The sequence below is a fragment of the Rousettus aegyptiacus genome, unplaced genomic scaffold (genome assembly GCF_014176215.1).
Source record: "Rousettus aegyptiacus isolate mRouAeg1 unplaced genomic scaffold, mRouAeg1.p scaffold_m13_p_7, whole genome shotgun sequence".
NCBI classification, from domain to species: Eukaryota; Metazoa; Chordata; class Mammalia; order Chiroptera; family Pteropodidae; genus Rousettus; species Rousettus aegyptiacus.
The window spans coordinates 82,137,304-82,152,478 of NW_023416310.1; positions in this window are offsets into that span (position 1 = coordinate 82,137,304).

A 15,175-nucleotide genomic window follows, 5' to 3' on the forward strand; every position below is an offset into this window, starting at 1 on the left:
TCTTTATTCAGTCATTTGTCAAAGGACACTTAGGTTATTTCCATGTCTTGGCTATTGTGAATAAAGCTGCAATGAATTTATGGGTACATATATCTTTATGAATCAGTGTTTTAATTTTTTTTTTTCAGATGGATACTCAGAAGAGATCACTGGGTCATGTGGTAGCTCTATTCTTAATTTTTTGAGGAACCTTCTTACTTTTTTCCATAGTGGCTTCACCAGTTTACCTTCCCACCAGCAGTGTTCATGAGTTCTTTTTTCTATGCATCCTCTCCGACATTTGTCATTTCCTGCCTTATCAATAATAACCATTCCAACAGGTGTGAGGTTATATCTTATTGTGGTTTTGATTTGCATTTTCCTGGTGATTAGTGATGTTAAGCACCTTTACGTGTACTTGTTGGCTATTTGTATATCTTTTTTTGAAAAATGTCTATTCAGATCCTCTGCCAGTTTTTAAATTGTACTGTTTTTTGTTGTTGAGTTGTATATATTCTTTATATATTTTTTATATTATTCTCTTATCAGGAATGTCATTTGTAAATATCTTCTCCCATTCAATTTGTTGCCTTTTTGTTTGTTGATGGTTTATTTTTCTCTGCAGGAGCTTTTTAGTTTGATGTAATCCCATTCATTTATTTTTATTTTTACTTCCCTTGCCTTTGGGGTCAAGTTCACAAAAACCTCTTTGAGACTAAGGTCCACAAATTTAATGCCTGTGTTTTCTTCTATGTATTTTATTGTTTTAGGTCATATATTTAAGTTCTTAATCCATTTTGAGTTAACTTTTGTATATGGTGTCAGATAGCAATCTAATTTTATTCTTTTGCATGTAACTTTCCAGTTTTCTCAACTCTATTTATGGAAGAGGCTTTCCTTTGTCAATTGTATGATTTTGGCCCTTTGTTGAAAATTAGTTGCTCATATATAAGTAGATTTATTTCTGAGCCCTCGATTCTATTCCATTGGTCTCTGTGTTTCTTTTTCTGCCAATAGCATGCTGTTTTGATTATTGCAGCTTTGTATATAGTTTGAAGTCAGGGGGCGTTATACCTCTGGCTTTGTTCTTTTTTCTCAGGGTTGCTTTGGCTGTTAGAAGTCTTTTGTGGTTCCATGCATATTTGAAGAGTTTTTGTTCTATGTAAAAAGTGAGATTGTGATTTTGATGGAGATTATACTAAATCTGTATATTGCCTGAGGTAATATCTAAAGCCTATTTTTAATAGCATGTAATTCTTACTGTACATACTCGCTTTGAAAGCACATCCCAAATACGACGTTTCTTCGTTGTTTACATTCCAATTTCAGTGAAGTCGAATATTCTGTATAATAGATTCAGAAAATTTTTTTAAATTGAAGTGGCTGCACAGTGGCAGGTGTATTGTCTATAAGAATCAGTACTTCTCAAAAGAGTAGTAGCTGAGATGGTATCGGCAGTGTCTTTTAGGGAGAAATAAATGTTGATCTTTAAAAGTAATAGCTCTCTAGAATTTAGTCCTGTCCATGTTATGATGCTTCCCAAGAAGTCTTTTCAAATACACTTGTCCCTCCTTGGTTGAAAAGAGTCTTTGGAAAGGTACGAAGTCTTATTAGAGTTATAGCAGAATGACAAGCAATAGTTGGTAGGGTTTTAATAGTGAAGTGTGTACACAAATAAAAATGGGGAGTCAAATAGTTCTATATTTAATTACATTATTAGGCTAGAGGCATTAACTGAGTTTCACTTTTTTTTTTTTTAACTTCAGGCATTATACATGGGGGATGCATGGAGCAAACATCTGCAAGTATTGCCAAATAATAGCTCCAAAGATGCCTGAAATATTGGGACTAATTACTCTAATCCCCTTATTTTTTCCCTTTTCCACAGAAGTCAGACTGTAGTTGAGAAAGGTGGTTCTTAATCGTTATGGCTATAGTCATATTTGTTCAAGTAATGAAAAATAAGGTTATTAGAAGGAAACAACAACTTCGTGCCCTGAATCTCAAGTTTATTATACCTTTAAAGAAGGAAATTACATATCCACATTATCTTCATGTGGAGATATTTTGTAGTAGGACTAGATACTTTAATTTGTCTGTTCTATGAAGATTACTGTATTAAATACACTCAGGAATTGTCCAGAATTCAAATTATAATAAAATTATTTCAGTCAAGAAGGATTTTAAAAAATTCTTTAAACCATCAAGTTACTTAGAATATGTGTATACACACACACACACACAACAACAACAACAACAACAACACACACATATCACATATTTGGAAATTTTATATATACATATTATACCACTTTTTAATAATAAAAAAAAGAAAAGAAAAAGAAGGCTGCTAGAAACGCGATGGAGGTAAAAGCACCATTTCAGATAAAAATGAAATGCAGCCATTTCCAGACTAACATCTTGGCGATTATAAAGCTTTCATTTTGATTTGTTTTTCCAAGCTGTCAAGAAAGGCATGCTCAAATGCTTTATTATCCAATGTCATTACCTGGATATTAACAATTAAATCGTCTTTAAGAGATATGATAGAAGTTCTGACTGTTCTTTTTGTACTACCCTTTGGCATTTACTTGTAGATTTTGGTTAATAAAATGTTTGCTTAATTATTAAGGGCAACTCATATATAAAATGTGAAAAGATTTTTTTCCTTCAGCCCTTTTAGAAAAAAATTTAGACCGCTATAAAATATTCACCCCAGGAGTTGCATTATCTATTAGACCAAAGAGCAGGTTAATTTAAGTCAATATATTTTGAAACAGTAGAGAGCAATTGAATAAGCAGAATTAGCTATGCTTATATAATAGTAGTTCTGTCAAGCCCTTGTATATACAAGCTATATCCCAGGAAAAGAAAATAAGAAGTTTGAATATGTCTATAAGATAAACAGAAAAGGAGGACTGCCATATCATATCTTTAAATAATTTAAAAGATTTTTTTTCTCAACTTCCCGTATTTTCAACTATCCTTTAAACTGCTTCAGAATTTCTTTTAGTATTTGCTGTAATTTTAAAATATTCTCTAACCTCACAACACATAATCTCTAAGTACATATAAATAAATAAATAAATAACAGTATAAACTGCTTTAGAGGTTGTTTTTTCCTCCACTATTTTCTACTGTAGCTCAAGGAACACATCAAGAAAAGTTTTGAACAGCAGCTTTAAATCTGCGTCATTGTGCCATAAATGGAGTTTGGTATAAAATCATTACCTCTCTTAAGGTTTATAGAAAACATAGAGAAAATATCCACATTATAAATTTAGCTTTGAAAAATATTTCAAATTAGTTTTAAAAATGCAAAAAAATGGGGAAATAATATATTTCCTTTTCTATCTTCAAAGTACCTTTGAAACATTTTGAGTATTTAGGAGCTGGGAAAGATACTTATACAAAGGAAAATCTCTGAAGTCTTTGACTTTCCAGCATGTTTCATGTTGTTGTCAGTAAAACAGAGATTTAACAGTAAAGATTTTCTTTTTTTCAAACAAAACAAATTTCTAGATTAGGTCTTCAAGTTGACCTTAAAAAAACAATACCCCTTCTCCATATACATCTAAAAGAAAGAGCTGTGAAATATTGCTTTAAGCTATTATAGTTTGTCTTAACTGTATTATCACATTTTATATATTTGCTTTTTATGTGTGTTTTGTCCAGTTTCGGTGTCAATTATAATGTCATGGGGAAGAATGCTATAAAATTAAACTAGGAGAGCCACTGCATTCAGTTCTATGCAAAGCATGGTAACTGGCTCGCTGTGAGAACTTCAGAAAATCACTTGACAACCCAGTGCTTTTTATTTTCTTATTTACAAAGTGAGAATAATTGTATCTTCTTATATAAAATGTGTACAGTGAATTTGAATATAAACTATACCTCATTGAAGCTGCAGAACATTTTTAAGTAAAACTAGAGTACAAACACAGATATACAGACATAAACATACACTCACACTAATACACAGAATGATAGCTGGATCTGTTGTGCCATGCAAAATAAATAAATAATCCACTATTACAGTGTTTTGTTCCAAAACTCCTTTCAAATAATCTGAGAATCACATTGATTTAAAAATAAATGAAAAAGAGGCTTTTAACAAAAGTCACAGAATTTGTTTCATTATTCTTTTCCTATAGAGGAAAATAATATGAGCTTATAGAAATGATTGCTTGAAAGAAATGTTCTGTGTAGCATTACTTAGGTTTCTTTGCTCTGTCCATTAGTTTAAAATGTGAGTCTTTAAAACTAATCATTTTAAACTATTTGAACTTTGGGGGCTTATCTTCTGAGTAATTGACCTCATAGATAACTACTTGATTGATTTAAAGAGGAAATCAGGCAAACACAATTATAGTGTTTCATATGAGTCTAGAATATATGCTAAAATAAAATAGGAAATACTTTTGTCACATAACAAATGGAGTGACAATTTTCATCTATTGACTGATACTCCTAAAGGCAGTTTAAACATTTTTTAGTGGTGACATCATAGTAAATATGAAATATGGGCTATTTCTTAAACAATTTAAAGAAGAAACGATTTTTCTTATTTGTCGGGCTCAATAATCTGGTAATCTGCAATAATTATAACCTGATGACTTTTACTTTTACCAAATAAGTGTCTTCTCTGCTTTTGTATCAGAACCTAGAGTGTTTTTTACATTACTGTGGGTAGATTCATGATTGTCAACCTTTGTTACAGTTGTAATTATGGACATAGTTTGGGAGTTATTAGCTGAGCAGTCTTCACGCTGTAGATAAGCACGCAGGTTTGTGAGCTGCTGCACATATTTCACTATTAAACTAAATCGGTGGTCCCCAACCTTTTTGGCACCAGGGACCGGTGGTCCTAGGAGAATCTAATGCCTGATGATCTGAGGGGGAGCTGAGGCAGTGATGCTAGTGCCGAGGAGCGGCTGCAAATACAGATGAAGCTTCGCTTACCTGCCCTCCGCTCATCTCCTGCTGTGCAGCCCAGTTCCTAAAGGGCCATGGACTGGTACCAGTTCATGGCCCAGGGGTTGGGGTCTCTTGATCTAAATAGTATTTGTTTGTGAGTGTCAGAAACATTGTTTCAGGAGACATTCCTCTTATATATTGAAAAGATGTATTCTAATGCTTCTTCATGAGTGCTCAAACCCCAAATGCCCACTGACCGAAGAAAGAAACATTGACCAATAGAATAAAAACTGAAAGAAAGCAAATCAAGAGTATCGTAAGCAATTGTTTATATGAGACAAATCACTTTACTGCACTGGCTTTCAGATTTCCATATAAAATCGAGATTTTGGACTCATTCTCTCTATGGTTCCCTCCTGCCATATCATTTCATAGCATGTATCTGAAATTTTGCTGAATCCTTTGAAGTGCAGCTGCCAAATAGTGGAAATTTCGTTGACAGGGTTGTTCTGAGGAGTGAAGTTGCACAATCTGTTCAATAAAGTTTGCCTCTTTTTATTCTTTCCATGACCTTTTAAAAGAGAGTGTGCCTTAGCATTGAGTGCTTTTTCTGTTTTCCTCAGAGAACCAATAAAAAGGAAATTTAAGTCAAGAAAGGGTAAAAATTAGAATTGTGGTGAAATCATGCTAATAATTTTGAGTACTCAGGTGTGTGTATTTTTTTTCATAAACTACTCTCTAGTCATGATCCAATTAATCATAATAATATCCACTTGAGGAGAGTTAATTAGTATTACTAGATGAATAAATATGCCCGATTTTATTTTACAAAGTACCTTCTGCAGCTTTATTTTTAACACTAATTACCTCTTTTCCTAGAGTATGATAAAGTGTTCACATAATACTACATATGTTCTTTTCATGTGGTCAAAAATAGATTATCTTACAGATTTATTTCATGAATTTGATATTTCAAGAAAAGTAATTAAGTACCACAACCTAGTTAATTCCAAGTTCTTCCTGATTTTCCAGTAACTAAATTGAATTCACAAACCTTCATGAATTTATCTGCCCTTTCAGTAACTTACTATGTGTTCTTGCCCAAGTTCTTTAACTATTGTGTTTCTCACTGTGAAAAGCTAATAAGTTATTTGCTCTGTCAGTATTTATATTTCTTAGATACATTGTACACATTCAAAATAATATTGTAATTATGTCCAATATCAGTGTTTATCCACTGTAATTGAAAATGCCAGTGGAAACAATTACTAGCTGTTTCAGACCCTAGTGCTTTAAAACTTTCTCAAATTTTCACAAATGTATGTACAAAGGTACATATATATGTAGAACAATGTATGTACAAAGCATACATCTAACTAAGTCTTACTTCCTTATCTTTTTATTTGTCGTTGCATAAGCAAACCATAAATAAGGTAGAAATAAAATTAGGGACTTTTAAAAAGGTGTTTGGTAATTATAGAATTTGTTGTGATTCTAGTAATAATGTGCTCCTGTTTTCTCATGTTTCAGTGTATTGAAGCTGTGTAGGAAAATGATTTAAGGTAAAGTATTGAGAGACTAACACCAGGATTTGACTACTGACTACCACTAAACAGCTTGGTAGACTTGGCCAAAACTTAGACATTACTTTTTTATACAGTTTTGTAACCAGATTGTTAATTTCTAATTCATTGACTTGTTAGTGTTGAGTAAGGCAATGTATTCAAAGCACTTGATATATTGAAAATAAAAAAGGAGGAATAGAGAGTGACAGAAGAGATGAAAGTATGTGCTGTTTTGTCCGAATAAATCCTTGACGAATTCTTTTTTTTTTTCATTTTTTTTTCTTTTTTGGTCTGTTCGAATCGTCTTTGATTCAGTTTTCTGATGTCTTACTCTTCCTTCTCTGGACTGACCTAAGTATATTTCTGTTTTGCCTCCACATTTCTTATCTTCCATTACAGCAATTTTTACTGAGAAACAAACGAATTTGCAGAGCAAACCAATTTAGCAAAGATTACGTTTTTCTTCCCATGTTCATGCCCCTAGCAGAGTATGGCACTCACTTATCCATGTCTTCTTCATTAGTGCCATATTGTGTTATAAATATCTCTATTAGCACTTCTTTCCTTAGATTCTAATTATCCGTCAGTGTTTCTCTTTTCACCAGACTTAGTCCCCCCGAGGACATAGGGTACATATTACTTTTTTTTAATGTACAGCTCTCTGGCGCATTGTAAATGCTCAGTATGAATGAGTGAAGTTTATATTTCAGATTAATAATGGAAAATAAATTCAGAAAAAGAGAATTCAGAAAGCCACATGTACAGTATGTATTGACATAGAAATCACTCTATGTACAATGGAGACTTTGACACATACAATTTATAGTCCTCATACTTGCTAAATTTGTGTATGTTCTGTATAGTCCTGTCATGTAGGCCTTCTCTTAAACATGGTGGCCACACTTGATATGAATTAAATATTTGCATAATAAGAATGGGCCATACTTTTTTGACGTTATTTTATGGATATTTTGGTTTAAAAAACTTCAACCTTCATCACAGTTGCTATTCACAATATGCCATGGTTTATTGATCTTCGAATATATAGCAGGCACTGTAGAGGGTTCTCTACATCTACATTTTAATCCTCGTGAATATAGTGAAGGAGCTTTGCTATCTTTATTTTACAAATGAGTACGTTGGAACATGGAAGTGAAAATTATGATACTAAGCTTATAGATAATTGTATACATATATCAATTTCTTTCTTTGTCCAAGCAACTTTCAGACAGCCTGCTAGAGAATTTCATGATGGCCTAACCTAAATATGTTTTTGCTATTAACAGTGAGAAAAGAGCCAGCATTTGGACAATTAATTACTAGGAAGATAACAGGATAAGGATATTACACATATTGTATACTTGGCCCACTTGGATTATCTGCATGGCAATGGCAAGAGCACTCCACCCTCATCTATTCTAGACTAAATATTTCTTCTCAATATTTAGAATAGTCTTGTAAGCAGGTAATGAGAGTGCATGATTCACTAAAGAGAGCTAGTTGTTAAGAGGCCACTGCTCCAAACTTACTTGTTAGCATATACAAATGGCTTATATTGGCATAACACTTCTCAGTATTCTAGGTCCTTTCTCTTAACCTAGCTCGTAATATGTTGGCTAACAGAGTAAAGCAACAAAGCATCCTGGTTCAGACACAAGGTAGCCTGGATTCAAATTCTGACTCCTCTTTTCTTTGCTGACTGTGAGCAAGTTATATGAGCTCTTTCCTTGTCTGTAAAATGTGGGGGAAAGATCTTAATAACACCTTCCATAAGAGATTTTATAAAATAAATAAATAGGTAGGTAGATAGATAGACGGATAGATAGGATCAACTGCTTAGTGCTATATGACTTGTAATAACCATTTCAGGTAGACAAAGCCAATGTTTTAGGTCCATTAGAGATAAAAAAAAAATACAACTTTGGGGAAGTAAATAGCATTCATTCCAAAACTTATGGAGCATCTATAAGATATTAGGTACTGCACTAGGCACTAGGGAAATAAAGAGAAATAGATCACAAATAGATTTTGGGTGTCTTTCAATTCTCAGTGGGCTCCTAAGTGATAGTTCCGAGGCAGCTAATAGTAACTAACATTTGTTTTCAACACTTATGGTAGGTAGGTCAGATGCTCTTTTGCATACTTACATGCATTTACTCATTTAATCTTCACGACAACCTTATAAGCTAAGAACTACTGTTGACAGTTTTTGATGAGAAAACCAAGGTTCGAGATTTTAAGTAACTTCCCTAAGATGACATAAACTATTTAACTCTACCAGGTAGCCTGCACTGCATGTTTTCTGCTGTGAGATACACAGAAATGATGGCTTTTAAAAAAAATAAGTAAATGGATATTTAGCCATATTCAAAAACAAGAGAAACCTCTCCATGTACCAGTATTCCCTTAGTGGTAAGTTGGTATTCAAGTCATATGATGGCATAACAGTGGGAATCATATTTAATTAACTTGAATATTCTTGTAGAAACTTGGATCACTTGGTACAGCAGCAGAATCTATGCATATAGCCAGGGACAGCAGCCATGCTTATAATCAATGAGCTGAGGTGGAGTGGTACCCATTATAGGTCCGACCTTGCAAACCAGAAACTTGCTGGTGGTCTGTGACCCAGGAATAAAGAGGCGTACCCACAGAAGTATTTATGGAGCTTTCTGTACTGCTCGTTGTGGTATAAAATTTTGCAGAAGACAAAAATAGATTCTGGATCTTGTCTCACCGTGAGATACTGTGCAGTTAACATCACCTGTATGAGCCTTGGAATCTACTTCACTGGATTGCTGTAAAGATTAAAGATCAAATGATATATGTGAATACTTATAATACTTATAAACTCGTGCTACATAGCAAATGTTTACCGTATTTACTATTAAAACCCTAAACCATTTTTATTTACTTTAACTGCTTTTGGTAGAAATGTTTTAAAAGGGGCCACACACTCTTCTGACATTTTAAATGGAGGTCATTGAAAACATTATAAAATTATTATAATAGAAATTTTGGTTGTTAGATGATTTTGGAAATCATCTAATCAAATTCTCCAGTTATAAAGATGCAGGAATTCAGGCCCAGAGAAGTGACTTGCCCGTGGGTCACTGAACCCTGTGCAGGAATCTGTTCCAATGCTGTGATGATATCAGGACATTAAGGCTGCACTGCTTTGTTTATATAATGGAGGGCCCTGTGCCCCAATGCAAAATAAGTCTACAATTTTGAAGTTGCTTTTTATATTCCTCAGTCTCACTGTCGTTTCTACTTATGGTTTGATTCTAAAGCCCCCTTATTTTTTCACATTTTACTCTTACTTTGAGCTAGAAACAAATTCATTAGTGTGAACTGGTTTAAAATATAAGTAAGTAAGCTTTGAAAGAGAATGGAGTGACTCTGCTGTGAATAAAATACTTGCCATTCAGTACCTTTATTTTGGTTATTTATGTTGACTATTTCACAGTCATGGATAGTGGTGGGAATCCTGAGCTAAGCATCAAGGTTATTGGTTTTCTGAAAAATTAAAATCCCTAGAAAAATGAACTACAGATGAGAGTGAGGCCTTGTTATATTAACATTTGGACAGTGCCAAAATTAGTGTTGAAAATGAATTAATAAACTACTATTGCTACCAACAAAAAAAAATCCAAGAAGTAACTAAAGTATGAGATTTTAATGTGTTAAATTAGAGCTAAAATTTAGATATTAAAGAAGGTAGTCAATTTCATAATATTTGAAAAATAAGCAAATTAATTTTAGAAATGTAGGAAAAGTCTATTTGCATATTATCTCTCTGACTCTGTACATAAGGCATCTAGTCAGGAAGAATTCCCACTCAGAGGGACATTGTATTATCATAGCACTGATTTCCAGTTTCCCCCATATTAACCCATATGCTCCCCAGCACACGCCATCAGAAAGATGAATGTGGCTCAGGTTCCAGAGGATTTAACAATAACTATCATTGATTTTTCTGGGACAGAAAGCATTAGACTGCCAAAATGGTGCGTTAAGGACATTATTAAACCATAACACATAGTCGAATAGCCAAACTATGGGAAGTTTTTTGAAAATGTACCCTTTGGGTTACTAGCACCACACATCATCCAGACTTTCAGCAGTGATTGGTGATTTCCTTTTGTCTTATTTTTGATGTGCTAGCTCATATTTTATTTTTGTGCTGGCTAACATTTGTTACAAGCAAATTCATAATTAAACATTTTAGAAGGGAATATTGTTATCCTTATTTTTATCAGTTGACATATAGTAAGATGATGTGATGATGATACCACTCCTGCTCTAGATAGTACCTTATTATGGCTCCTTATATATGCCTGACACTGTTCTAAGCACTTTACATACATAAACTCATTTGGCGATAACTTATGGAAATGGGATTTGACCAGTCAGTGATTTCTGATAAGTCTCCTTGCTCCTGTATTACTCCTCCAGCTCATTATGGCTCCAGTCACTTAGGAAGCATTTTAAAGAGCATAAACTAGACGCCAGAATAGCTTAGGTCCCAGTCTTTGTTTCTGTTTAGGTTATTATCTCTTAGTTGTAGATCTACCTTTTTATAATTTATAACACTGGTGCTGAACTACATGATTTTATTTCTTCATTTCAGATACTTTCTACTCAGTTCTGAGAATAGGAGGCTGTACAGGGCGGCAAGTAAGGAAAGGGGAAGGGTCGTCCTCCTCAGTCCTAAGGCTGCTGTTGTATAAGGGCTGCTCTGGCAGTGACCCTCTACTCTGGCAGCAGCACTTGGCTCAGCCTTAGGTTCTTACTGCGTTTCCAAAACTAGCTTCACTGTGTCCCAGGTGCTGTACCCTTCTTAAACATCTGGGGCCCAGCTCCTCGGGAATCGTCCTCAACAGGGTAGCCCCAACCCTTTCTTTTCCTTCTCTCCCTCTAAGGTGGTAGCTGTTTCTTTCTCTGAACTGTACTAGATACCAGAGATTTTGAGATGTATTTGGTCATGTCCGTGTCCTTTAATGAAGCACCGATCTCCTTTCCAATAGGAAATGAGACACTAGTAATTCATAATATGAAGTCACATCACAATGTATTAAAATCATTGCTTCTTGTCGATTGTAACAGAATATCCTGGGAACCAAGAGTCTTCAACCCTTAATTTTCCTAGTAGTTATGACTATAAGAACTATGGGTGAGATGGTCTCTTCTGAGTGCACTGGAGAATCTACAGACAGAAAAGAACAAGCTCAGGGCGTTTTATTCTTATTTCAAGTAACTGAGAACAAAAGAGCTTTTATGGCAGTCTTAAAAGAATCTCATATTTCTTGTAGCTGCAGGCTGGCTTCTCTTAAAAAAATAGATGCATATTTTAATTGTGCTCATTGTAGAATTACCCTATAAATCAAAATCTTAAACTTGCCATGAAAAAGTCAGGACATCGTTTGGGAAGAAACGTGACGCTGACATCTGAGTGGACTCAGATAATGCCAAGAATCTTAGAACTCCAACGCTTTCTATGCTAAATAGAAGGCTTTCTAAATGGTGGAAGCAGTCTACCTTCCTGAATGTAAGAAAACTATCCTCTATTGGATGAAGACCCTTCAGTAATTCAGCCAGCTAAAAAACTCCAAATTAGCTCTCAGAGATACTGAGAGAAAAGGATAGTAGAAGGAAGTTATTTATATCTACTACAGTCATGTAACTAATTATAGAAATGGGGAATATAGACACTATGCATATTTTCATCTTTGCCTGCCTTTATTTTCATAGACATAGATAGAGCTCTCTATAAAGGTCACATAGATATTTAGAAATATTGATATTTGTATATATTAAATACTTATGACTTCCCATCTCCTATTCTCTTACTATTTTATACAAAGATGTTTTCATCATAGAAAGACTTACAACTAAGTCTGGGGAAACAGAATATTCATGTGGGACTGTGGGTGTATTAGAAGATTAAATATCACTCAAATATATACTATGATTGTTGCCTAGAAGTGTATACAGTGGCTCTTTGGATATTGTTTATCTCCTTTTTGGACAAATGCTGAGAACATTTCTATTTGTGTGAAGGATAATTGCATCTTATTATTATGAAACAATGTAAATATGTACGGAAGTGTATCTATGATATTGAATAACCAAAAGGGTGAATTATGTCCGTTATTAAGCATAAGCGCCAAATTCAGCCTTCTATCCTCTATTTTGTGATGCTAGGTCTGGAACCCCCTAATTTTTGTTTATTCTCTGCTACTAGGATTTCTGTCATTCTTTCAGTGGTGGAACTGGAGAGAGACTAGAAAGCTGGTGAGAAGGGAAAGGAATAATCTCCTTTTTGCTTACTCACTTTGCCTTTTAATGTTACCCTTCACCTTGAGACAATAGTTGATTCCATCTCCAGTTTTTTGCACTCTCAGACACAGCTTCATTGTGTCCTCTCCACGGTATCAGTTTTAGCAAAATAGCCCCTCCTCTTCGCAAGTCTGATCTCACATGTGCACACTCTCTTGCACCATCCAGAGATACAAGCAACATGTGGACAGGGCTCAGAGTTCTAAAACCCAGCTCCGAGGAGCCCCTCCTCTAATTACCTGCGATGCCAGTACCAGCCAGGCGGCACACCCCGTCCTTGAAGGTCTGATCCCCAGTTCTGGGGTTTCCTTCTCTGAGCCGCTGAGCTACTGTTACTGTCCAGGTGGTGGTCTCTTTTCAGACGATTGAGTCCAGCTCTATTATTGCGTAAATTTCTAGCTTCTCTTACCCTATCATCTTGCTTTTGGCGTCTTCCTCCTCAAGTTACTATCTTGGTTTTGCTCATTTAACAGTTCCTTCTGTATCAAACGCTCTCTTTTGAAATACCTAGTCTGGTTTCTGTTTTACACAGTTTTAATTTGGTATCTAATAGCTGTGAGGACTGGGATAAGTCATGACCCAATTCAGAAATTCAATCTCTTTTCTGTTTAATTGGGGAGGTGGTTATAGAAGGGATAATATAAATAATACTAAGGTGGTATTTTCTAAATTCTTTTCTGAGCAATGCTAATCTCAACATGACTGCCTTGTGAAAGGACACTCTGGGCCATGTGGATTTGGGAACTGTTAAAAACTATATAGCAAACTATGAGAGAATCAAACTGCACATAAGCATAATAAAGGTTCTCAGAAATCCAATAGAAAAGAAACATATTTTGCTTCAATTAAGCATCTCTCTCCAAATTATTTGACTAGGGAATTTGTCTTATTTTCAGTTAACTTCTATTACCACCCTATGATGTATGCTGAGAAATAGTATTCTCTAGAATCCTTAATTATTTAAAAGTTTTGTGATTTTATGAAAATTTTCAAGATCTTTTCATTGAGGAGAAATCTGATGTGTATCCAATCTAGTGATTTTAGTTGGTTTTAAATTTTGTTTCATCTCTAAGCATAGTGATGTCCTTTGCAGTAAAATGTAGAATTAATGCCAAGGCAGGGTAGGAAGGATGTCACACCACCAGGAAATTTATTACAGGAAACGAAAGGCAAGGTGAGAGACTTGTGGAGGGGATTAAGGAGTCACACTGGATTAGATAAGGGCATGAATGGTTATGGTTAAGTGAACAAGCTGTGGATTTGCACGGCCTGAGTGTGACTCTCAACTGTAGCACTTGAGCGCCACAAAATTATTCATCTTCTCTCCACCTTGATCTCTCATCTTTAAATGTCGATAATTGTAGTGTACACTTTACAGGTTTGTGAGGAAGATTAAATGTAGTATAGCATATAAGATAGTTAATACATTCCTAGCATTTAATAATTTAGTGTAATTCCTAAATCAGAAGCAGGCCCTGTATCATTAGACTAACTTAATTTAGATAGAAAAGAATGATAATGAAACAAATATAAGTTGTTCAAAATGGAAGGACCTGTAAAGGGCATCTGATCCACCACCTAATCCTGTAGATGAAAATAGAACTAATTCTCCCCAAGATTTTGTCATAAAGTTAATTTATAGGGAAATTGAATGGAGAGCTGTTTTCTTATCCTTAAGAGTTCTATTTTTATTAGACTCTGATTTGTTTGGCTGTAGAATTTTTGCATTTTCCTGGATAAAGACAAGAGTAGTAACTCCAAAATACTTCTTTCTGGATTAGAGTTTAGGATGATCTTTGATGTTTGACTAAGTAACAGCTAATAAGGGGGTTATTTATTCAAGGAGACCATAACTCATGCTTCTCGTACTCCTCTAATTCCCGTTTCCCTAAGACTCTTCTATATAGGAGAAATATGGCTGGGGTTAGCACCAAGAAGAGCTGGAGTAGTATAAATGGAGAGGAATAATCTCTCACTTTTTTTTTTCAGCATTGTTGAGGTATAATTGACAAATAAAATTGCAAGATATTTAAAGTATACACATGATTATTTGATATATCTATGCATCGTGAAATGATTTGCTGCATCGAGTTAGTTAACATATCTATCACTTCACATATTTACTTTTTCTTATTTTTTGGTGAGAATATTTAAGTTCTTTGCTCATCACGTTTCAAGTATACGATACAATATTATCAACTATAGTCAACATTAGATCCTCAGATCTTATTCATCTTATAAATGAAACTGTGTATAGTGAACAGAAAGGAGATGAAGGATTGACTCTTTGAATGCAAACTCAAGTCCCTATTTAGAGCCTCATGACTGAGTCTGGTTTTCCCCTACCTTCTACCTTGAAGAATCACCAGGGA